Genomic DNA, 26,992 nt, shown 5'->3' with positions numbered 1-26,992 from the left:
TGCAGGCTTATGATGTACTCCCCTCCCCAATGCAAGGGATAGTTGAAGCAGTGCTTTGCTAAATGTTACCCCTCAACATCAAGGGGATACCAAATATTACAACCCTATATTAGCCATTATATCTGGTATCCCCTTCAAAAAAAGCATGGGATAGCTACCACAAGCTGTCACAGTGAAGGCTTATGATGTGTCCCCTCCCCAATGCAAGGGATAGTTCAAGCAGTGCGTTGTTAAATGTTACCCCTCAAAATCAAGGGGATACGAAATATTACAACCCTATATTAGCCTTTATATTTGGTATCCCCTTCAAAAAAAGGATGGGATGGCTTCCAGAAGCTGTCACATTGAAGGCTTATGATGTGCTCCCCTCCCCAGTGCAAGGGATAGTTCAAGCAGTGCGTTGTTAAATGTTACCCCTCACAATCAAGGGGATACCAAATATTACAAGACTATATTAGCTGTAATATTTGGAATCCCCTTCAGAAAAAGGATGAGATGGCTTCCAGAAGATGTCACAGTGTAGGCGTATGGTGTACTCCCCTCCCCAATGCAAGGGATAGTTCAAGCAGTGCTTTGTTAAATGTTACCCCTCAAAATCAATTGGATACCAAATATTACAACACTATATTAGCTGTAATATTTGGTATCCCCTTCAAAAATAGGATGAGATGGCTTCGAGAAGCTGTCACAGTGTAGGCTTATGATGTACTCCACTCCCCAATGCAAGGGATATTTCAAGCAGTGCTTTGTTTAATGTTACTCCGCAAAATCAAGGGGATACCAAATATTACAACACTATATTAGCTGTAATATTTGGTATCCCCTTCAAAAAAAGGATGAGATGGCTTGCTGAAGCTGTCACAGTGAAGGCTTATGATGTACTCCCCTCCCAAATGCAAGGGATAGTTCAAGCAGTGCGTTGTTAAATGTTACCCCTCAATATCAAGGGGATACCAAATATTACAACCCTATATTAGCCATTATATTTGTTATCCCCTTCAAAAAAATGATGGGATGGCATCAGAAGCTGTCACAGTGAAAGCTTATGATGGACACCCCTCCTCAATGCAAGGGATAGTTCAAGCAGTGCTTGGTTAAATGTTACCCTTCAACATCAAGGGGATAACAAATATTACAACCGTATATTAGCCATTATATTTGGTATGCCCTTCAGAAAAAGGATGGGATGGCTTCCAGAAGCTGTCACAGTGAGGGCTTATGATGTACACCCCTCCCCAATGCAAGGGATAGTTCATGCAGTGTGTTGTTAAATGTTACCCCTCAAAATCGAGGGGATACCATACATTACAACACTATATTATCTGTAATTTTTGGTATTCCCTTCAAAAAAAGGATGAGATGGCTTCCATAAGATGTCAGAGTGTAGCCTTATGATGTACTCCTCTCCCCAATGCAAGGGATAGTTAAAGCAGTGCGTTGTTAAATGTTACCCCTCAAACTCAAGGGGATACCAATTATTCCAACACTATATTAGCTGTAATATTTGGTATCCCCTTCAAAAAAGGATGAGATTCCTTCCAGAAGCTGTCACAGTGAGGATTAATGATGTCCTCCCCTCCCCAATGCAAGGGATAGTTCAAAAAGTGCGTTGTTAAATGTTACCCCTCAAAATCAAAGGGTACCAAATATTACAGCACTATATTAACTGTAGTATTTGGTATCCCCTTCAAAGAAAGGATGAGATGGCTTCCAGAAGCTGTCGCAGTGTAGGCTTATGATGTACTCCCCTCCCCAATGCAACGGATAGTTGAAGCAGTGCTTTGCTAAATGTTACCCCTCAATATCAAGGGGATAACAAATATAACAACCCTATATTAGCCATTATATTTGATATCCCCTTCCAAGAAAGGATGGGATGGCTTCCAGAAGCTGTCACAGTGTGGACATATGATGTACTTCCCTCCCCAATGCAAGGGATAGTTCAAGCAGTGCGTTGTTAAAAGTTACCCCTCAAACTCAAGGGGATACCAGATATTACAACACTATATTAGCTGTAATATTTGGTATGTCCTTCAAAATATGGATGAGATGGCTTTCAGAAGCTGTCACAGTGAAGGTTTATGATGTACTCCCCTCCCCAATGCAAGGGATAGTTCAAGCAGTGCGTTGTTAAATGTTACCCCTCACAATCAAAGGGATACCAAATATTACAACCCTATATTAGCCATTATATTTCATATCCCCTTCAAAGAAAGGATGGGATGGCTTGCATAAGCTGTCACAGTGTGGATTTATGATGTACTTCCCTCCCCAATGCAAGGGATAGTTCAAGCAGTGCGTTGTTAAATGTTACCCCTCAAACTCAAGGGGATACCAAATATTACAACACTATATTAGCTGTAATATTTGTTATGCCCTTCAAAGGAAGGATGAGATGGCTTTCAGAAGCTGTCACAGTGAAGGTTTATGATGTACTCCCCTCCCCAATGCAAGGGATAGTTCAAGCAGTGCGTTGTTAAATGTTACCCCTCAAAATCAAAGGGATACCGAATATTAAAGCACTATATTAGCTGTAATATTTGGTATCCCCTTCAAAAAAGGATGAGATGGCTTCCAGAAGCTGTCGCAGTATAGGCTTATGATGTACTCCCCTCCCCAATGCAAGGGATAGTTCAAGCAGTGCATTCGTAAATGTTACCCCTCAACATCAACGGGATATCAAATATTACAACCCTCTATTAGCCATTACATTTGATATCCCCTTCAAAAAAAGAATGGGATGGCTTCCAGAAGCTGTCACAGAGAAGGTTTATGATGTACTCCCCTCCCCAATGCAAGGGATAGTTCAAGCAGTGCGCTGTTAAATGTTAACCCTCACAATCAAGGGGATACCAAATATTACAAGACTATATTAGCTGTAATATTTGGTATCCCCTTCAAAAAAAATGATGAGATGGCTTCCAGAAGATGTCACAGTGTAGGCGTATGATGTACCCCTCCCCCCAAGGCAAGGGATAGTTCAAGCAGTGCTTTGTTAAATGTTACCCCTCAAGATCAAGGGGATACCAAATATTACAACACTATATTAGCTGTAATATTTGGTATCCCCTTCAGGAAAAGGATGAAATGGCTTCGAGAATCTATCACAGTGTAGGCTTATGATGTACTCCACTCCCCAATGCAAGGGATAGTTCAAGCAGTGCGTTGTTAAATATTACCCCTCAAAATCAAAGGGATACCGAATATTAAAGCACTATATTAGCTGTAATATTTGGTATCCCCTTCAAAAAAAGGATGAGATTGCTTCCAGAAGCTGTCGCAGTATAGGCTTATGATGTACTCCCCTCCCCAATGCAAGGGATAGTTCAAGCAGTGCATTCGTAAATGTTACCCCTCAACATCAACGGGATACCAAATATTACAACCCTATATTAGCCATTATATTTGGTATCCCCTTCAAAAAAAGAATGGGATGGCTTCCAGAAGCTGTCACAGTGAAGGTTTATGATGTACTCCCCTCCCCAATGCAAGTGATAGTTCAAGCAGTGCATTTGTAAATGTTACCCCTCAACATCAACGGGATACCAAATATTACAACCCTATATTAGCCATTATATTTGTTATCCCCTTCAAAAAAATGATGGGATGGCATCAGAAGCTGTCACAGTGAAGGCTTATGATGGACACCCCTCCCCAATGCAAGGGATAGTTCAAGAAGTGCTTGGTTAAATGTTACCCCTCAACATCAAGGGGATAACAAATATGACAACCGTATATTAGCCATTATATTTGGTATCCCCTTCAGAAAAAGGATGGGATGGCTTCCAGAAGCTGTCACAGTGAGGGTTTATGATGTACTCCCCTCCCCAATGCAAGGGATAGTTCATGCAGTGTGTTGTTAAATGTTACCCCTCAAAATCAAGGGGATACCATATATTACAACACTATATTATCAGTAATATTTGGTATTCCCTTCAAAAAAAGGATGAGATGGCTTCCAGAAGCTTTCACAGTGAAGGCTTATGTTGTGCTCCCCTCCCCAATGCAAGGGATAGTTCAAGCAGTGCGTTGTTAAACGTTACCCCTCAAAATCAAGGGGATACCAAATATTACAAACCTATATTAACCATTATATTTGGTATCCCCTTCAAAAAAAGGATGGGATGGCTTCCAGAAGCTGTCACATTGAAGGCTTATGATGTGCTCCCCTCCCCAATGCAAGGGATAGTTCAAGCAGTGCGCTGTTAAATGTTAACCCTCACAATCAAGGGGATACCAAATATTACAAGACTATATTAGCTGTAATATTTGGTATCCCCTTCAAAAAAAAGGATGAGATGGCTTCCAGAAGATGTCACAGTGTAGGCGTATGATGTACCCCCCTCCCCAAGGCAAGGGATAGTTCAAGCAGTGCTTTGTTAAATGTTACCCCTCAAGATCAAGGGGATACCAAATATTACAACACTATATTAGCTGTAATATTTGGTATCCCCTTCAGGAAAAGGATGAAATGGCTTCGAGAATCTGTCACAGTGTAGGCTTATGATGTACTCCACTCCCCAATGCAAGCAATAGTTCAAGCAGTGCTTTGTTAAATGTTACCCCGCAAAATCAAGGGGATACCAAATATTACAACACTATATTAGCTGTAATATTTGGTATCCCCTTCAAAAAATGGATGAGATCGCCTGCAGAAGCTGTCACAGTGAAGGCTTATAATGTACTCCCCTCCCCAATGCAAGGGATAGTTCATGCAGTGCATTTGTAAATGTTACCCCTCAACATCAAGGGGATACCAAATATTCCAACACTATATTAGCTGTAATATTTGGCATCCCCTTCCAAAAAAGGATGAGATGGCTCCCAGAAGCTGTGACAGTGTAGGCCTATGATATACTCCCCTCCCCAATGCAAGGGATAGTTCAGCAGTGCTTTGTTAAATGTTACTCCTCAACATCAAGGGGATACCAAGTATTTCAACACTATATTAGCTGTAATATTTGGTATCCCCTTCAAAAAAAGGATGAGATGGCTACCAGAAGCTGTCACAGTGTAGACTTATGATGTACTCCCCTCCTCAATGCAAGGGATATTTCAAGCAGTCCTTTGTTAAATGTTACCCCTCAACATCAAGGGGATACCAAATATTACAACCCTATATTAGCCATTATATTTGGTATCCCCTTCAAAAAAAGGATGGGATGGCATCAGAAGCTGTCACAGTGAAGGCTTATGATGTACTCCCCTCCCCAATTCAAGGGATAGTTCAAGCAGTGCGTTGTTAAATGTTACCCCTCAACATCAAGGGGATACCAAATATTACAACCCTATATTAGCCATTATATTTGGTATCCCCTTCAAAAAAAGGATGGGATGGCATCAGAAGCTGTCACAGTGAAGGCTTATGACGTACACCCCTCCCCAATGCAAGGGATAGTTCATGCAGTGTGTTGTTAAATGTTACCCCTCAAAATCGAGGGGATATCATATATTACAACACTATATTAGCTGTAATATTTGGTATTCCCTTCAAAAAAAGGATGAGATGGCTTCCATAAAAGGTCAGAGTGTAGCCTTATGATGTACTCCTCTCCCGAATGCAAGGTATAGTTCGAGGAGTGCTTTGTTAAATGTTACCCCTCAACATCAAGGGGATACCAAATATTACAACCCTATATTAGCCATTATATTTGGAATCCCATTCAAAAAAAGGATGGGATGGCTTTCAGAAGCTGTCAAAGTGAAGGCCTAAGATGTACTCCTCTCCCCAATGCAAGGGATAGTTAAAGCATTGTGTTATTAAATGTTACCCCTCAAACTCAAGGGGATACCAATTATTACAACACTATATTAGCTGTAATATTTGGTATCCCCTTCAAAAAAAGGATGGGATTCCTTCCAGAAGCTGTCACAGTGAGGATTTATGATGTACTCCCCTCCCCAATGCAAGGGATAGTTCAAAAAGTGCGTTGTTAAATCTTACCCCTCAAAATCAAAGGGATACCAAATATTACAGCACTATATTAGCTGTAATATTTGGTATCCCCTTCAAAAAAAGGATGAGATGGCTTCCAGAAGCTGTCGCAGTGTAGGCTTATGATGTACTCCCCTCCCCAATGCAACGGATAGTTGAAGCAGTGCTTTGCTAAATGTCACCCCTCAACATCAAGGGGATACCAAATATTACAACCCTATATTAGCCATTATATTTGATATCCCCTTCAAAAAAAGGATGAGATGGCTTCCAGAAGATGTCAGAGTGTAGGCTTATGATGTACTCCCCTCCCCAATGCAAGGGATAGTTCGAACCATGCTTTGTTAAATGTTACCCCGCAACATCAAGGGGATACCAAATATTACAACCCTATATTAGCTTTAATATTTGGTATCCCTTTCAAAAAAAGGATGGGATTCCTTCCAGAAGCTGTCACAGTGAAGATTTATGATGTACTCCCCTCCCCAATGCAAGGGATAGTTCAAAAGGTGCGTTGTTAAATGTTACCCCTCAAAATCAAAGGGATAACAAATATTACAGCACTATATTAGCTGTAATATTTGGTATCCCCTTCAAAAAAAGGATGAGATGGCTTCCAGAAGCTGTCGCAGTGCGGGCTTATGATGTACTCCCCTCCCCAATGCAAGGGATAGTTGAAGCAGTGCTTTGCTAAATGTTACCCCTCAACATCAAGGGGATACCAAATATTACAACCCTATATTAGCCATTATATCTGGTATCCCCTTCAAAAAAAGCATGGGATAGCTACCACAAGCTGTCACAGTGAAGGCTTATGATTTGTCCCCTCCCCAATGCAAGGGATAGTTCAAGCAGTGCGTTGTTAAATGTTACCCCTCAAAATCAAGGGGATACGAAATATTACAACCCTATATTAGCCTTTATATTTGGTATCCCCTTCAAAAAAAGGATGGGATGGCTTCCAGAAGCTGTCACATTGAAGGCTTATGATGTGCTCCCCTCCCCAATGCAAGGGATAGTTCAAGCAGTGTGTTGTTAAATGTTACCCCTCACAATCAAGGGGATACCAAATATTACAAGACTATATTAGCTGTAATATTTGGAATCCCCTTCAGAAAAAGGATGAGATGGCTTCCAGAAGATGTCACAGTGTAGGCGTATGATGTACTCCCCTCCCCAATGCAAGGGATAGTTCAAGCAGTGCTTTGTTAAATGTTACCCCTCAAAATCAATTGGATACCAAATATTACAACCCTATATTAGCCATTATATTTGGTATCCCCTTCAAAGAAAAGATGGGATGGCTTCCAGAAGCTGTCACAATGTGGGTTTATGATGTACTTCCCTCCCCAATGCAAAGGATAGTTCAAGCAGTGCGTTGTTAAATGTTTCCCCTCAAACTCAAGGGGATACCAAATATTACAACACTATATTAGCTGTAATATTTGGTATCCCCTTCAAAAAAAGGATGAGATGGCTTTCAGAAGCTGTCACAGTGAAGGTTTATTATGTACTCCCCTCCCAAATGCAAGGGATAGTTCAAGCAGTGCGTTGTTAAATATTACCCCTCAAAATCAAAGGGATAACAAATATTACAGCACTATATAAGCTGTAATATTTGGTATCCCCTTCAAAAAAAGGATGAGATGGCTTCCAGAAGGGGTCGCAGTGTAGGCTTATGATGTACTCCCCTTCCCAATGCAAGGGATAGTTGAAGCAGTGCTTTGCTAAATGTTACCCCTCAACATCAAGGGGATACCAAATATAACAACCCTATATTAGCCATTATATCTGGTATCCCCTTCAAGAAAAGGATGGGATGGCTTCCAGAAGCTGTCACAGTGAAGGCTTATGATGTGCTCCCCTCCCCAATGCAAGGGATAGTTCAAGCAGTGCGTTGTTAAATGTTACCCCTCAAAATCAAGGGGATACCAAATATTACAACCCTATATTAGTCTTTATATTTGGTATCCCCTTCAGAAAAAGGATCGGATGGCTTCCAGAAGCTGTCACAGTGAGGGCTTATGATGTAGTCCCCTCCCCAATGCAAGGGATAGTTCATGCAGTGTGTTGTTAAATGTTACCCCTCAAAATCAAGGAGATACCATATATTACAACACTTTATTAGCTATAATATTTGGTATTCCCTTCAAAAAAAGGATGAGATGGCTTCCAGAAGATGTGAGAGTGTAGGCTTATGATGTTCTCCCCTCCCCAATGCAAGGGATAGTTCGAGCAGTGCTTTGTTAAATGTTACCTCTCAACATCAAGGTGATACCAAATATTACAACCCTATATTAGCCATTATAATTGGAATCCCATTTAAAAAAAAGATGGGATGACTTTCAGAAGCTGTCAAACTGAAGGCCTAAAATGTGCTCCCCTCCCCAATGCAAGGGATAGTTAAAGCAGTGCGTTGTTAAATGTTACCCCTCAAACTCAAGGGGATACCAATTATTACAACACTATATTAGCTGTAATATTTGGTATTCCCTTCAAACAAAGGATGAGATGGCTTCCATAAAATGTCAGAGTGTAGCCTTATGATGTACTTCTCTCCCCAATGCAAGGCATAGTTCGAGCAGTGCTTTGTTAAATGTTACCCCTCAACATCAAGGGGATACCAAATATTACAACCCTATATTAGCCATTATGTTTGGAATCCCATTCAAAAAAAGGATGGGATTGCTTTCAGAAGCTGTCAAAGTGAAGGCCTAAGATGTAGTCCTCTCCCCAATGCAAGGTATAGTTCAAGCAGTGTTTTGTTAAATGTTACTCCGCAAAATCAAGGGGATACCAAATATTACAACACTATATTAGCTGTAATATTTGGTATCCCCTTCAGAAAAAGAATGGGATGGCTTCCAGAAGCTGTCACAGTGAAGGTTTATGATGTACTCCCCTCCCCAATGCAACGGATAGTTCAAGCAGTGCGTTGTTAAATGTTACCCCTCACAATCAAGGGGATACCAAATATTACAAGACTATATTAGCTGTAATATTTGGAATCCCCTTCAAAAAAAGGATGAGATGGCTTCCAGAAGATGTCACAATGTAGGCGTATGATGTACTCCCCTCCCCAATGCAAGGGATAGTACAAGCAGTGCTTTGTTAAATGTTACCCCTCAAAATCAAGGGGATACCAAATATTACAACACTATATTAGCCATTATATTTGTTATCCCCTTCAAAAAAATGATGGGATGGCATCAGAAGCTGTCACAGTGAAGGCTTATGATGGACACCCCTCCCCAATGCACGGGATAGTTCATGCTGTGCTTGGTTAAATGTTACCTCTCAACATCAAGGGGATAACAAATATTACAACCGTATACTAGCCATTATATTTGGTATCCCCTTCAGAAAAAGGATGGGATGGCTTCCAGAAGATGTCAGAGTGTAGGCTTATGATGTACTCCCCTCCCCAATGCAAGGGATAGTTCATGCAGTGTGTTGTTAAATGTTACCCCTCAAAATCAAGGGGATACCATATATTACAACAATATATTAGCTGTAATATTTGGTATTCCCTTCAAAAAAAGGATGAGATGGCTTCCAGAAGATGTCAGAGTGTAGGTTTATGATGTACTCCCCTCCCCAATGCAAGGGATAGTTCGAGCCACGCTTTGTTAAATGTTACCCCTCAATATCAAGGGGATACCAAATATTACAACCCTATATTAGCTGTAATATTTGGTATCCCCTTCAAAAAAAGGATGAGATTCCTTCCAGAAGCTGTCACAGTGAAGATTTATGGTGTACTCCCCTCCCCAATGCAAGGGATAGTTCAAAAGGTGTGTTGTTAAATGTTACCCCTCAAAATCAAAGCGATAACAAATATTACAGCACTATATTAGCTGTAATATTTGGTACCCCTTCAAAAAAAGGATGAGATGGCTTCCAGAAGCTGTCACAGTGTAGGCTTATGATGTACTCCACTCCCCAATGCAAGGAATAGTTGAAGCAGTGCTTTGCTAAATGTTACCCCTCAACATCAAGTGGATACCAAATATTACAACCCTATATTAGCCATTATATCTGGTATCCCCTTCACAAAAAGCATGGGATAGCTTCCAGAAGCTGTCACAGTGAAGGCTTATGATGTGCTCCCCTCCCCAATGCAAGGGATAGTTCAAGCAGTGCGTTGTTAAATGTTACCCCTCAAAATCAAGGGGATACGAAATATTACAACCCTATATTAGCCTTTATATTTGGTATCCCCTTCAAAAAAATGATGGGATGGCATCAGAAGTTGTCACAGTGAAGGCTTATGATGTACACCCCTCCCCAATGCAAGGGATAGTTCATGCAGTGTGTTGTTAAATGTTACCCCTCAAAATCGAGGGGATATCATATATTACAACACTATATTAGCTGTAATATTTGGTATTCCCTTCAAAAAAAGGATGAGATGGCTTCCATAAAAGGTCAGAGTGTAGCCTTATGATGTACTCCTCTCCCGAATGCAAGGTATAGCTCGAGCAGTGCTTTGTTAAATGTTACCCCTCAACATCAAGGGGATACCAAATATTACAACCCTATATTAGCCATTATATTTGGAATCCCATTCAAAAAAAGGATGGGATGGCTTTCAGAAGCTGTCAAAGTGAAGGCCTAAGATGTAGTCCTCTCCCCAATGCAAGGGATAGTTAAAGCATTGTGTTGTTAAATGTTACCCCTCAAACTCAAGGGGATACCAAATATTACAACCCTATATTAGCTGTAATATTTGGTATCCCTTTCAAATAAAGGATGGGATTCCTTCCAGAAGCTGTCACAGTGAAGATTTATGATGTACTCCCCTCCCCAATGCAAGGGATAGTTCAAAAGGTGCGTTGTTAAATGTTACCCCTCAAAATCAAAGGGATAACAAATATTACAGCACTATATTAGCTGTAATATTTGGTATCCCCTTCAAAAAAAGGATGAGATGGCTTCCAGAAGCTGTCGCAGTGCAGGCTTATGATGTACTCCCCTCCCCAATGCAAGGGATAGTTGAAGCAGTGCTTTGCTAAATGTTACCCCTCAACATCAAGGGGATACCAAATATTACAACCCTATATTAGCCATTATATCTGGTATCCCCTTCAAAAAAAGCATGGGATAGCTACCACAAGCTGTCACAGTGAAGGCTTATGATGTGTCCCCTCCCCAATGCAAGAGATAGTTCAAGCAGTGCGTTGTTAAATGTTACCCCTCAAAATCAAGGGGATACGAAATATTACAACCCTATATTAGCCTTTATATTTGGTATCCCCTTCAAAAAAAGGATGGGATGGCTTCCAGAAGCTGTCACATTGAAGGCTTATGATGTGCTCCCCTCCCCAATGCAAGGGATAGTTCAAGCAGTGCGTTGTTAAATGTTACCCCTCACAATCAAGGGGATACCAAATATTACAAGACTATATTATCTGTAATATTTGGAATCCCCTTCAGAAAAAGGATGAGATGGCTTCCAGAAGATGTCACAGTGTAGGCGTATGATGTACTCCCCTCCCCAATGCAAGGGATAGTTCAAGCAGTGCTTTGTTAAATGTTACCCCTCAAAATCAATTGGATACCAAATATTACAACACTATATTGGCTGTAATATTTGGTATCCCCTTCAAAAATAGGATGAGATGGCTTCGAGAAGCTGTCACAGTGTAGGCTTATGAAGTACTCCACTCCCCAATGCAAGGGATATTTCAAGCAGTGCTTTGTTTAATGTTACTCCGCAAAATCAAGGGGATACCAAATATTACAACACTATATTAGCTGTAATATTTGGTATCCCCTTCAAAAAAAGGATGAGATGGCTTGCTGAAGCTGTCACAGTGAAGGCTTATGATGTACTCCCCTCCCAAATGCAAGGGATAGTTCAAGCAGTGCGTTGTTAAATGTTACCCCTCAATATCAAGGGGATACCAAATATTACAACCCTATATTAGCCATTATATTTGGTATCCCCTTCAAAAAAAAATTGGATGGCTTCCAGAAGCTGTCACAGTGAAGGTTTATGATGTACTCCCCTCCCCAAAGCAAGGGATAGTTCAAGCAGTGCATTCGTAAATGTTACCGCTCAACATCAACGGGATACCAAATATTACAACCCTATATTAGCCATTATATTTGTTATCCCCTTCAAAAAAATGATGGGATGGCATCAGAAGCTGTCACAGTGAAAGCTTATGATGGACACCCCTCCTCAATGCAAGGGATAGTTCAAGCAGTGCTTGGTTAAATGTTACCCTTCAACATCAAGGGGATAACAAATATTACAACCGTATATTAGCCATTATATTTGGTATGCCCTTCAGAAAAAGGATGGGATGGCTTCCAGAAGCTGTCACAGTGAGGGCTTATGATGTACACCCCTCCCCAATGCAAGGGATAGTTCATGCAGTGTGTTGTTAAATGTTACCCCTCAAAATCGAGGGGATACCATATATTACAACACTATATTATCTGTAATTTTTGGTATTCCCTTCAAAAAAAGGATGAGATGGCTTCCATAAGATGTCAGAGTGTAGCCTTATGATGTACTCCTCTCCCCAATGCAAGGGATAGTTAAAGCAGTGCGTTGTTAAATGTTACCCCCGAAACTCAAGGGGATACCAATTATTCCAACACTATATTAGCTGTAATATTTGGTATCCCCTTCAAAAAAGGATGAGATTCCTTCCAGAAGCTGTCACAGTGAGGATTTATGATGTCCTCCCCTCCCCAATGCAAGGGATAGTTCAAAAAGTGCGTTGTTAAATGTTACCCCTCAAAATCAAAGGGATACCAAATATTACAGCACTATATTAGCTGTAGTATTTGGTATCCCCTTCAAAGAAAGGATGAGATGGCTTCCAGAAGCTGTCGCAGTGTAGGCTTATGATGTACTCCCCTCCCCAATGCAACGGATAGTTGAAGCAGTGCTTTGCTAAATGTTACCCCTCAATATCAAGGGGATAACAAATATAACAACCCTATATTAGCCATTATATTTGATATCCCCTTCCAAGAAAGGATGGGATGGCTTCCAGAAGCTGTCACAGTGTGGACTTATGATGTACTTCCCTCCCCAATGCAAGGGATAGTTCAAGCAGTGCGTTGTTAAAAGTTACCCCTCAAACTCAAGGGGATACCAGATATTACAACACTATATTAGCTGTAATATTTGGTATGCCTTTCAAAATATGGATGAGATGGCTTTCAGAAGCTGTCGCAGTATCGGCTTATGATGTACTCCCCTCCCCAATGCAAGGGATAGTTCAAGCAGTGCATTCGTAAATGTTACCCCTCAACATCAAGGGGATACCAAATATTACAACCCTATATTAGCCATTATATTTCATATCCCCTTCAAAGAAAGGATGGGATGGCTTCCATAAACTGTCACAGTGTGGATTTATGATGTACTTCCCTCCCCAATGCAAGGGATAGTTCAAGCAGTGCGTTGTTAAATGTTACCCCTCAAACTCAAGGGGATACCAAATATTACAACACTATATTAGCTGTAATATTTGTTATGCCCTTCAAAGGAAGGGTGAGATGGCTTTCAGAAGCTGTCACAGTGAAGGTTTATGATGTACTCCCCTCCCCAATGCAAGGGATAGTTCAAGCAGTGCGTTGTTAAATGTTACCCCTCAAAATCAAAGGGATACCGAATATTAAAGCACTATATTAGCTGTAATATTTGGTATCCCCTTCAAAAAAAGGATGAGATGGCTTCCAGAAGCTGTCGCAGTATAGGCTTATGATGTACTCCCCTCCCCAATGCAAGGGATAGTTCAAGCAGTGCATTCGTAAATGTTACCCCTCAACATCAACGGGATATCAAATATTACAACCCTCTATTAGCCATTATATTTGATATCCCCTTCAAAAAAAGAATGGGATGGCTTCCAGAAGCTGTCACAGAGAAGGTTTATGATGTACTCCCCTCCCCAATGCAAGGGATAGTTCAAGCAGTGCGCTGTTAAATGTTAACCCTCACAATCAAGGGGATACCAAATATTACAAGACTATATTAGCTGTAATATTTGGTATCCCCTTCTAAATAAAGGATGAGATGGCTTCCAGAAGATGTCACAGTGTAGGCGTATGATGTACCCCTCCCCCCAAGGCAAGGGATAGTTCAAGCAGTGCTTTGTTAAATGTTACCCCTCAAGATCAAGGGGATACCAAATATTACAACACTATATTAGCTGTAATATTTGGTATCCCCTTCAGGAAAAGGATGAAATGGCTTCGAGAATCTGTCACAGTGTAGGCTTATGATGTACTCCACTCCCCAATGCAAGGGATAGTTCAAGCAGTGCGTTGTTAAATATTACCCCTCAAAATCAAAGGGATACCGAATATTAAAGCACTATATTAGCTGTAATATTTGGTATCCCCTTCAAAAAAAGGATGAGATTGCTTCCAGAAGCTGTCGCAGTATAGGCTTATGATGTACTCCCCTCCCCAATGCAAGGGATAGTTCAAGCAGTGCATTCGTAAATGTTACCCCTCAACATCAACGGGATACCAAATATTACAACCCTATATTAGCCATTATATTTGTTATCCCCTTCAAAAAAATGATGGGATGGCATCAGAAGCTGTCACAGTGAAGGCTTATGATGGACACCCCTCCCCAATGCAAGGGATAGTTCAAGCAGTGCTTGGTTAAATGTTACCCCTCAACATCAAGGGGATAACAAATATGACAACCGTATATTAGCCATTATATTTGGTATCCCCTTCAGAAAAAGGATGGGATGGCTTCCAGAAGCTGTCACAGTGAGGGTTTATGATGTACTCCCCTCCCCAATGCAAGGGATAGTTCATGCAGTGTGTTGTTAAATGTTACCCCTCAAAATCAAGGGGATACCATATATTACAACACTATATTATCAGTAATATTTGGTATTCCCTTCAAAAAAAGGATGAGATGGCTTCCAGAAGCTTTCACAGTGAAGGCTTATGTTGTGCTCCCCTCCCCAATGCAAGGGATAGTTCAAGCAGTGCGTTGTTAAACGTTACCCCTCAAAATCAAGGGGATACCAAATATTACAAACCTATATTAACCATTATATTTGGTATCCCCTTCAAAAAAAGGATGGGATGGCTTCCAGAAGCTGTCACATTGAAGGCTTATGATGTGCTCCCCTCCCCAATGCAAGGGATAGTTCAAGCAGTGCACTGTTAAATGTTAACCCTCACAATCAAGGGGATACCAAATATTACAAGACTATATTAGCTGTAATATTTGGTATCCCCTTCAAAAAAAAGGATGAGATGGCTTCCAGAAGATGTCACAGTGTAGGCGTATGATGTACCCCCCTCCCCAAGGCAAGGGATAGTTCAAGCAGTGCTTTGTTAACTGTTACCCCTCAAGATCAAGGGGATACCAAATATTACAACACTATATTAGCTGTAATATTTGGTATCCCCTTCAGGAAAAGGATGAAATGGCTTCGAGAATCTGTCACAGTGTAGGCTTATGATGTACTCCACTCCCCAATGCAAGCAATAGTTCAAGCAGTGCTTTGTTAAATGTTACCCCGCAAAATCAAGGGGATACCAAATATTACAACACTATATTAGCTGTAATATTTGGTATCCCCTTCAAAAAATGGATGAGATGGCCTGCAGAAGCTGTCACAGTGAAGGCTTATAATGTACTCCCCTCCCCAATGCAAGGGATAGTTCATGCAGTGCATTTGTAAATGTTACCCCTCAACATCAAGGGGATACCAAATATTCCAACACTATATTAGCTGTAATATTTGGCATCCCCTTCCAAAAAAGGATGAGATGGCTCCCAGAAGCTGTGACAGTGTAGGCCTATGATATACTCCCCTCCCCAATGCAAGGGATAGTTCAGCAGTGCTTTGTTAAATGTTACTCCTCAACATCAAGGGGATACCAAGTATTTCAACACTATATTAGCTGTAATATTTGGTATCCCCTTCAAAAAAAGGATGAGATGGCTTCCAGAAGCTGTCACAGTGTAGACTTATGATGTACTCCCCTCCTCAATGCAAGGGATATTTCAAGCAGTCCTTTGTTAAATGTTACCCCTCAACATCAAGGGGATACCAAATAATACAACCCTATATTAGCCATTATATTTGGTATCCCCTTCAAAAAAAGGATGGGATGGCATCAGAAGCTGTCACAGTGAAGGCTTATGATGTACTCCCCTCCCCAATTCAAGGGATAGTTCAAGCAGTGCGTTGTTAAATGTTACCCCTCAACATCAAGGGGATACCAAATATTACAACCCTATGTTAGCCATTATATTTGGAATCCCCTTAAAAAAAAGGATGAGATTGCTTCTAGAAGTCATTGCCTTCATTTGGCAGTGCTTCCATCTCCTGTTGTGGGAGCTCAGGTGGTGCTCTCTCTGGTCGTGGGTGACTCCTGTCGATGTCTTGCCTCCGATTCGGCCTCCAGTCACCCTCTAGGTTTCTTTCCGCCCAGCTCCACGCTTCTCTGGGATCCGTAAAATGCACTGTCGTACCGTTGTGGTATATTTTCAATTGTGATGGGAACAGAAGTCCATATTCTATGTGAAGAGCATGAAGGCGTTTCTTGAGTGGGTCGAAGGACTGCCTCGCTTTCTGAACCTCCCTGGTGAAGTCTGGGAAAAAGCGATTCTGGAGCCATTAAATGTTATGGATTCCTTAGTTCTGGCCATCTGCAGTATGGCGTCCCGATCCCTATAGTTGTCATGATGCCTACCTCCAAGGAGCCAGGTCCGACCCAGAAACCCCATAGGCAGGCATCATTTCCCCCAGGGGAGTGCCAGCGGGCCCAAGCTGGGGCCCTTTGGACGCAGTCCTGGCGCCTTAGGCCTTAGGCGCCAGGCTCATGTTGGACCCCTGTCCTGGAGCCTTAGGCGCCAGGCTCATAAAGCTAGACATGTGTTCAAGTGTTTTAATGTGCACTTACCTGATGCAGACCATGCTGCTACATCCAGGCCCTCTTGAGGCCTGAATGGAACTACTTTACCTATGGGACTACTTTTCACCCGGGTGTGGTCGGGGAAGGATACATACCTGGAACTTCTTTCAAAGCTATTTAAACCACGCCCGATCAGCAACTCACGCTTCGCGTTGTTCTGCTCCTCGCAGCTGGACGCTCACCGTGTCAGCTCCTGCATCTGGACTTCAGCCACGCCTGTCAGCATCCTGGGTCACCTGCAAAGGGAGACAAGAGACCTTACCTGCTAAATCTGCACCACAGAGACATCACTCCGACGATCCTGAAAAGGAAGACATCATTTTTAAAAGGCATTTCGCTACGATCGCTGCAGTGCTGCATTTCACTCACCTTTCCTGGGCGCCTCCATCTTCAGCAGCGATCATCTGGATCCACAGCCACTTCCCAGAGCCTAGAGAGAAAAAGACAAGAACAAAAGGTGAGAGAAGGAAGGGAATAGGAAAAGCTCAGTTTCCTTCTAAGACTTACCTGTTGGGTCATTCCCATTTCATTTCAGGTCTTGCCGCTTCCAGGCATTTTCCGGACCCCGGCCCCTATGGGGAAAAAAGACAAAGACATTGAATGAGCGAATGCAAAGACATTACCCGAGCGCTCATCCAGAACTTACCTGTCATTTACTGGAACTGCACGTTTCACTTCGGGTCGGCGCCATATCTCCGGCATTCCGAACTCCGGCCCCTAAGGGGAAAAAGACAAAAGCATTAGCGCTTGCTGCAATAAGACAATGAACATTATTATTAAGCTTGAACTTTTGAACTTGCAACAGAACTTTTACAGCGCCTTACCTCAAGCTTATTTGAACTCCCATCAAACCTCAATCCAGTGAAGTAACTGGGTTTCAACGCGCCCCTGCATCAGAAGCAGGATGGAGAACTCATCCTTCCAGACCCTAAGGTGAGACTTCACGGGGAATCGTGGAAGGGTATCGTGGAGGGTTGGAAAAGAGTGGGAGGCTTGAGCATTATTCTGTCAGTAGGTAATACTCCCTTTTCACGCACAGGGGAATATTCCTGCAAGCCAGAGTAGAGGGGCCCTTCCTGTCCATCTTCAGAGTCCTGCGCTTCGCCATTGAAGAAGCATCAGCACTCGAAGCCAGACCTGCGCCTCCGTGGGAATCAGGTGAGCGTTACAGAACGCAAAGCCTACCCACAATTTCCCACCCGGGCGCTATGGAGACTTCCGAGACTGACCAGCTGGCCCAGCTTTTGGGGGAATTACGGGCAGAGGTGCACTCAGCCCGCCAGGAGACTAACGCTCTCAAAAGAGAACTGATCCTATCCAAGGAAAGAACAGATGACCTGGCCAAAAGGTTATTGCAGGCCCAGGCAGGGCACACTCCTTTGCCTAATTCCAGAGGTACTTCCACATCAATGGGTTTGAATAACCCGGTACAAATCAATCTACCTGGACACATGCCTTTGGCCCCGCCTGAACGTTTTGCGGGGGATCCCAAGAAATATGCCGTCTTTATGAACCAATGTCGTTTACACTTTCTATGCAGACCCGGAGCCTTCCCTAACGACCAGACCAAGGTAGCCTTTATACTATTTTACCTCAGTGGCAGTGCTGGCGATTGGTCTATTCCATTGGTAAATCAGGATGATCCCATTCTCCAGAATTTTCAGGGCTTCCAGGCCAGCATGGAAAGATTGTTCGCTCGACACTCTCAAGGACAGGCCCTTGATAACGAACTGCTATCCTTACGACAAGGTAATCAGGATCTTCTGCCCTACATTGCCACCTTAAATAGACTGGTTGTGGAAACTGGATGGCCAGAAAACAAAAGGATCACATTGTTTCATCGAGGCCTGCGCGGAGAGCTTAAGGATGTTCTAGCTCAGATAGTAAATACACCCCAGGTCTGCGCAGACTACATAGACTTGGTGGTTCAACTTGATCACAGACTTCAAAATAGAAAAGCAGATCGGTTCAAGTACGAAACCCGAATACCGATCAAAACCCACGTTAACTCCAAGAGCACCGACGTATCCAAACCTATGCAAATCGGCGGTGTTAAAGGACCATTAACGCAGATAAAACGAGAGAGGAGGCGGCAAATGCAACTTTGTCTGTATTGCGGGACTTCCGGTCACTTTCTTCGAAATTGTCCGGTCAAACCACCTAAGAAGGTTGTTGGAGCCACTGATAACGATTTATTGACACCTGATTCGGGAAACGACCTAGCCCGACAAGCGTAGGGGTCCGCTTGCCGAGCTTGAAAACAAACTCTTTGACCTCGCATTTTGTCATGCTAATGGTGCTCGTGAACCCAAAACAGCCTCAGCAGTTGCATGCTATAAAAGCATACGTCGACAGTGGAGCTATTGGAAATTACATAGACCGTGAATTGGCTTCCAGGATTAAGCTCCCTCTCCGCCCGAAAGTAACCCAAGATGTCATTACTACAGTAGATGGAACCGAAATAGCCTCAGGGCCTGTAACGCATTCCACTGTTGAAATGACACTGGTGGGTCAGGATGGACATCGGGAAGCAATCGTGTTTGATGTGATCAAGGCCCCACAATTTCAAGTAATTCTTGGAATTCCTTGGTTAGAAACACATAATCCAAGAATAGACTGACGAGCAAAGAAGATAAGTTTTCCTGATTGTGAACCAACTTGTTATCCAAGAAATCCAGCTGTGGGTCTAGCCTCAGCAACTTCTACCCCTGTACAGATACCGTCAGAATACCAAGAATTCCAAGACGTTTTTCAGAAAGAACAGGCTAACACGTTACCTCCCCATCGATCTTATGATTGCCAAATCGATCTGGTACCCAATGCTCAACTACCTTGTAGTAGGATTTATGCTCTTACGGAACCTGAGAACCTGCATTTGCATCAGTATCCAGATCAGTACCTAGCCAATGGTTTTATTCGCCCGTCCAAGTCTCCTGTCTCTTCAGCTCTGTTCTTCGTGCCGAAAAAAGAGGGAGACCTTAGAACATGTATAGACTATCGCGCCCTAAATCAAATAACGATTAAGAATCGTTATCCTCTGCCCCTGATCCCTGAGCTTATCGACCAGGTGAAAGACGCTTGTGTGTACACCAAGTTAGATCTCCGAGGAGCTTATCACCTGGTGCGTATAAAAGAAGGCGACGAATGGAAGACTGCATTCCGCACCAAATTTGGGCTCTTCGAATATCAGGTGATGCCCTTCGGTTTGTGCAATGCACCTGCCGCCTTTCAGTACTTTATGAATGATGTTCTTCGGGAACTTATCGATGTCTGTGTCATTGTTTATATTGACGACATCCTGGTGTACTCTCTTCAGAATCCGATCACAGAAAACATGTTAGGGCAGTTCTTGAGAAATTGCGCCAGCACAGACTATTTGCAAAACTCGAAAAATGCGTTTTTCATACCACAGAAGTTGAGTTTCTTGGATTCATCCTGACACCTCAAGGAGTCCGAATGGACTCGCGAAAGGTGGACGCCATCCTCAAATGGCCATCTCCTAGCTCGGTGAAGGGAGTTCATAGCATGCTCGGCTTTGCCAATTTCTATCGAAGATTCATCCCAGAATTTTCCCGAACAGTCCAACCCATCACAGCTCTCCTAAAGAAAAACAAACGCTTCGAATGGACTCTTGAGGCCGAACAAGCCTTTCAGGACCTGAAAACCAAATTCACCTCTGCACCTGTATTGAAGCACCCGCACCCAGATCTCCCGTACATTGTGGAAACCGACGCATCCAGTTCGGCCATGGGAGCTGTCCTGTCGCAAGAGACCCAAAAACTAACCAACTACACCCTGTGGCCTTTTGGTCCAGAAAATTTCCTCCTCCTGAAATCAACTACGCAATTACTGATAGAGAGTTATTGGCTATTAAATCTGCTGTCAAGGCTTGGCGTCACTACCTTGTCGGGGCAAGACACACAATCACCGTAATTACGGACCACAGAAACTTACAGTATTTAAAGACGGCCAAAGCTCAATCTTCACGACAACTCCGATGGGCTCTATTCTTTGCGGAATTTGATTTTGTAATTACCTATCGCCCTGGCTGCAAGAATGGTAAAGCGGACGCCTTATCCCGGATTGGCATGGAAGAACATAATTCGAGCTTAGAACCTGTGCCAATCATACCTGAGCAAAGAATCTTAGGCTTAACTTCATTGCAAACTATTGAGGACATCCAAACGCAAGTAAAACAACTTCTAGACTCTTCCACCTTACTGGAATGGAGTCAAAAGGGTCCTCATTACACCGTTAAGGATGACTTACCCTACTTCCAGGAGCGGTTGTTTCTGCCAAGTAAAGAATTGCAAGAACTTGTTATTGCCCATCATCATGAATCTTTAATGGAAGGACACCCTGGTATCACTAAAACGGTGGAAAAAATCAAACGCCACTTCTGGTGGCCTTCTTGGAGAAAAGACATAAAGTCTTTTGTACTGTCTTGCGGAATTTGCGCCCAAAACAAGGCTCAAAAGAAAAGGCCAGCCGGCCTACTTCAACCCTTGGATATTCCACCGGCACCATGGCACACCCTGTCAATGGACTTTATAACTGACCTGCCTCCTTGTGCTGGTTACAACACAATCCTTGTAATTGTGGACCTATTCTCCAAAATGGCCCACTTTATCCCTTTAAAATGTTTGCCTTCAGCTTCCACCTTGGCCAAGGAATTTCTGGAGAATATAGTTCGCACACATGGTTTCCCTTCCATATTAGTCTCGGATCGTGGAAGTCAATTTATCTCCCATTTTTGGAAGAAGTGTTGCCAATTAGCACAAATAGATGTGCGGTTATCCACCAGCCACCACCCCCAAACCGACGGACAAACCGAGAGAACCAATCAGACTCTCGAGCAATATCTTCGGTGCATGTTACACCAATCTGAGTTGAATTGGAAAGACATCCTTTGGATCGCAGAATATGCATACAACAATTCAGTGCATTCTGGAACCGGACAAACCCCTTTTTATACTTTGTATGGTCACCATCCTCGGACCTCTGACCTAGATCCACCTCTGACCCCGGAAATGCCTGCAGTAAATCATCTGCATTCCGCAATAACCCGAGCCTTCAAAGAAGCTGCTATTCATTTACAGCAAGCCAAGAAAAAGTATAAAGAAAACGCTGATTTGCACCGAAGTAAAACTCCTCCTTACCAAGTATGAGACCAGGTATGGCTAGCAACTAAACATTTACCCCTCAAGGGCCCGCAAACCTTCAATCCCAGATTCATAGGACCTTATCCCATCAAGGTTATAATCAACCCAGTGGCCTTTAAACTGGATTTACCGTCCAACATGCGTATACATCCAGTTTTTCATGCATCACTTTTGAAGCCAGTACAACCAGGAACCCGACTGTCCAAGCCTCCAGATCCAGTTCAAATTGAAGGGGAATTATAATTCGAAGTTAACGACATTTTAGACTCCAAGGTGGTAAAGTCGAAACTCTTCTATCTTGTTGACTGGAAGGGATATGGACCTCAGGAGAGATCGTGGGAGCCTAGTAACCATGTTCACGCACCTCGATTAATACAAAGGTTTCACCGGAGATTTCCGAACAAGCCAAAACCCCCGGAGGGAAGAACCTTGGGAGGGGCCTTGAGGGGGTACTGTCATGATGCCTACCTCCAATGAGCCAGGTCCGACCCAGAAACCCCAGAGGCAGGCATCATTTCCCCCAGGGGAGTGCCAGCGGGCCCAAGCTGGGGCCCTTTGGACCCAGTCCTGGCGCCTTAGGCGCCAGGCTCATGTTGGACCCCTGTCCTGGTGCCTTAGGCGCCAGGCTCATAAAGCTAGACATGTGTTCAAGTGTTTTAATGTGCACTTACCCGATGCAGACCATGCTGCTACATCCAGGCCCTCTTGAGGCCTGAATGGAACTACTTTACCTATGGGACTACTTTCCACCCGGGTGTGGTCGGGGAAGGATACAGACCTGATCGGTGGAAGGATACATACCTGGAACTTCTTTCAAAGCTATTTAAACCATGCCCGATCAGCAACTCACGCTTCACGTTGTTCTGCTCCTCACAGCTGGACGCTCACCGTGTCAGCTCCTGCATCTGGACTTCAGCCACGCCTGTCAGCATCCTGGGTCACCTGCAAAGGGAGACAAGAGACCTTACCTGCTAAATCTGCACCACAGAGACATCACTCCGACGATCCTGAAAAGGAAGACATCATTTTTAAAAGGCATTTCGCTACGATCGCTGCAGTGCTGCATTTCACTCACCTTTCCTGGGCGCCTCCATCTTCAGCAGCGATCATCCGGATCCACAGCCACTTCCCAGAGCCTAGAGAGAAAAAGACAAGAACAAAAGGTGAGAGAAGGAAGGGAATCGGAAAAGCTCAGTTTCCTTCTAAGACTTACCTGTTGGGTCATTCCCATTTCATTTTGGGTCTTGCCGCTTCCAGGCATTTTCCGGACCCCGGCCCCTATGGGGAAAAAAGACAAAGACATTGAATGAGCGAATGCAAAGACATTACCCGAGCGCTCATCCAGAACTTACCTGTCAATTTCTGGAACTGCACGTTTCACTTCGGGTCGGCGCCATATCTCTGGCATTCCGAACCCCGGCCCCTAAGGGGAAAAAGACAAAAGCATTAGCGCTTGCTGCAATAAGACAATGAACATTATTATTAAGCTTGAACTTTTGAACTTGCAACAGAACTTTTACAGCGCCTTAACTCAAGCTTATTTGAACTCCCATCAAACCTCAATCCAGTGAAGTAACTGGGTTTCAACGCGCCCCTGCATCAGAAGCAGGATGGAGAACTCATCCTTCCAGACCCTAAGGTGAGACTTCACGGGGAATCGTGGAAGGGTATCGTGGAGGGTTGGAAGAGAGTGGGAGGCCTGAGCATTATTCTGTCAGTAGGTAATACTCCCTTTTCACGCACAGGGGAATATTCCTGCAAGCCAGAGTAGAGGGGCCCTTCCTGTCCATCTTCAGAGTCCTGCGCTTCGCCATTGAAGAAGCATCAGCACTCGAAGCCAGACCTGCGCCTCCGTGGGAATCAGGTGAGCGTTACAATAGTTCAGGAGATTTGCTATTACTGTGCGTGGGGGATCTCTGGGTATTTGTCTGCCCGTTGGTGAGCACGTTCAACTGATAAGAATTTTAATACGGTCTTGGGAGCGAATAGATCCTCAAGCCATTGCTCTAGGAATAGCTCCATGCTCGGGCCTTTAGAGTTTTCAGGCAATCCAAGGATCTAGATGGTGTATCGTCTTGCTCTGCCCTCACCCTCTTCCACTCATTCTTTCAGTGCCTTGAGGCATGCCAACGCTCCGGTCATTTGGTGATTTACAGTCCTCAGGCTGTCCTGTTTCTGACATGCGGCCATCTGCTTCCCCGGTACGAGCCGTGAATTTCGAGGGTCCAAATTGACCTTTGCACAATTGACCGTATATATATTTATATATATATAGGTTTGGTTATATATATATATGTATATATTTATGTATATAATTGTGGGTTGCGGGGGGGTTCCCCCCGCATATATGTAACACTTGACCTTCACAATTCGGTCAATTGTGCAAAGGTCAATTGTAATTCGAACAATTGTAGTTCGAACAATTCGTATACAACCGAATTTTTGCAGGTCATGGAGCAATAGCGACACCTCAGTACTTATGCCATCCATCTTTTTTTCAATGGAGGTCCTTGAGTTGGTGATAGCATTCATGATGTCTTTAAGGGATATATTGTCATCCTTCGATCCCAATGCATCGCCAGAGTTGCCCTGCTCCTGCGGGGGAACTTGGGTAGCGATTGTGTACTGCTCCATTTTGCTCTGCGTTGTTGCGTTCTTTGCCCTGTCTTTCCCCATGGTGGTCAAGCCAGTGTTGATTTGCAGTTGCTCCCTTCCCTCTCAGCCGATGTTTGTGCAGCTGTTTAGGTCAGTGGGGTGCTCGCTTCGGGCGCAACGATTCGGCAAGGCACCATCCAGTTGTTGCTGTTGGTTCAGGATCTTGTGGATATCGGTCAAGTGGTTCACCGGAGACACTTGTTCCGCCTTCGCAGGTGCACTGTCCAGCATTTATTACCAAATGGTGCTGTCCGTGGCCACCCGGCTGCGGTACTCCGAAGACAGCAGAGCCACAAGCCTTGGCTTTTATCTCGCTAGGGAGGTGCCGTTATAATCTTTAACACCTCTTCCCTCCTTTTGGTTTCTCTTACGGTTTATATGCACTGTCCACTTTGTGGTTTTCTTCCCAGAAGTCTGCTGCGTTATCACCTATGCCCTCTCCCTCCTTTGTTTTGTTGGCCTGAGGATTGGCTTGGTCGGCACCCTATCTTTCGGGAAGGCGGGGTTTCTATTAGTCTCAGTTCAAATGTGTGTCTTAGACTCATACAGTGCAGGATTAGGGTCCCTGTTGCCGCTTCACGCCAGGGACAAGCAGGCCAGTACTCCAGTTGCCTCCTTTCCTGGGAGACGTGCTCATTTCAGTTGTCCTCAGTAGTAGTCTTTGATCGGGGCCGGTGATATCAGAATGTTGTTTTGCTCTCTGAAATCCCTGCAGCTTCTGAAGTGCGTGCTGCCACTCAGGTCGGCGCACCAGTTGTGTATAAACTCGCCTCCCAGCAGGTGGTCGCTTTTGATAACAGTCTGGGCTCACAGGCAATTTTAAGTGTGTAAACCACATTTATTGCTGCGTATTATGGCGGCTAGGTGATGTATTCACAGGATATTAGTCTTATTGGGTTCACCTTGGACACTCAGCGCTCAGCCACATCACTACTTTATTGGGAGCTCGGAGCGTTGTAGATTCAGTGCGCAGTTCTCATTCACCTTATAACAGCCATGCCCTCAGTGTAGGCATCTTACCTTCCATTCTCGGTTGCTTTGTGGACGTGTGTTGCAATCCACGTGTCGCATTCCACTTTCAGGGTCCCACTGTGAGCGGTTGGGGTCCAGGGATAATTCTGCTGCGTATCGTTGTTGGTAGGCAGTTTAGCTTCTTCGCACCGTCTCTGGGTAGGAGACGTGTTTGATATGGTTGCCCCCGCTCACTCCTTGTCGCATTCGCTGCTCGCTTCGCTGTCGGCCTGGCTCTCCTGCAACCGGAGCGCCTTCAGGCGGCCTTCCTCGGTCCGCCTGCTAGCTCGGGTTGCGTTGTTCCCAGGGGCCCACAGCAGCTTCTTGCAGCCTCAGATGGGACCGCCCCATCGACCACCGGGGGAGCCGGTAGGAGCCGAGCCTCGCTGACACTTGGAGATCCCATCAGGGGGAGGACCCATTGCGCGGCTCACCTTGTCGCTGCAGTGATCAGGATCGTAACGTTGGCTGGTCCTCTCTGTCGTCCTCAAGCAGGGTTGCTCCACCTCGTATCGGAGCAGGGGATGCCAGTGCCTGCCTGCTTTCATGGGCGCGCTCGCCGCCTACTCGCAGTGTTGTTTGGGGTCGGGATCAGTGTTTAGTCTTCCTGATTTCGGCCTCAGCAATGTGATGGTAGTTGCTGTCGCGGGGTGCTTGGTTCAGCGGAGCCTTTAACGTAATGCGCACCTTTCTCTTAGCTCGCAGTCCCGGCGGCCACCTTGTCTGGCATACTCAGTCAGCCGCTTCTGGATTCCACAGTGCATATCTCCGGAACCACACGTCGGTTCAGGTCGATAGTGCAGCAACCCTTTGCAGAAGGCTTCTGCCGCTTTTGGAAGCTATTTTCGTGAGTTTAACAAGATGAATTGTCAGGATAAAGGCAGGATCTAGCTGGCGGACTGGGAGCAGCGAGGAATCACATCCTCATTGCCCACTTGCTGGCCACACCCACCTCCAAACTTGGTGATTATTGAAGGTAAGGTTACCTGGTATATCGGGTGCTTTGCATCCGTTTACCTGCGCAGCCCCTAATCGATGAGCCATAAACACATTTGCAGACCCTTTGCACACACCCGTCCACATTTCATTGTGGGAAAGGGGATGTTCAGTGACCAGTCCTCCAGCGGATCTAACAGATCCTTTGCCAGATCTACACCCATTTTGAGGTTAAAATCCCCTCCCCATATGCATTGCTCATTACGATTCCTCCTGTTTAGAAATAACTCATCAATAAACGCCTTGAGTTTGGCTAACCTGACTGCTTCAGCCTTATGGGGGCTGTTATAGAGGTTCAAAATGATTAACG

General features: G+C 44.2%; 1 long non-coding RNA gene across 3 annotated transcripts in view; it reads right to left on the bottom strand.

Annotated features, from left to right (window-relative positions):
- The window catches only part of LOC138511749 (uncharacterized), a 114,498-nt gene that overhangs the window by 49,707 nt on the left and 37,799 nt on the right, over positions 1-26,992 (bottom strand). The gene's annotated exons all lie outside the window — the stretch shown is intronic.

This window comes from Ambystoma mexicanum, chromosome 6p (assembly GCF_040938575.1).
Source record: "Ambystoma mexicanum isolate Mex_15411 chromosome 6p, UKY_AmexF1_1, whole genome shotgun sequence".
NCBI lineage: Eukaryota > Metazoa > Chordata > Amphibia > Caudata > Ambystomatidae > Ambystoma > Ambystoma mexicanum.
The sequence above is the reverse complement of the archived record's forward strand: the minus strand, read 5'-3'. Positions and strand labels throughout refer to the sequence as shown.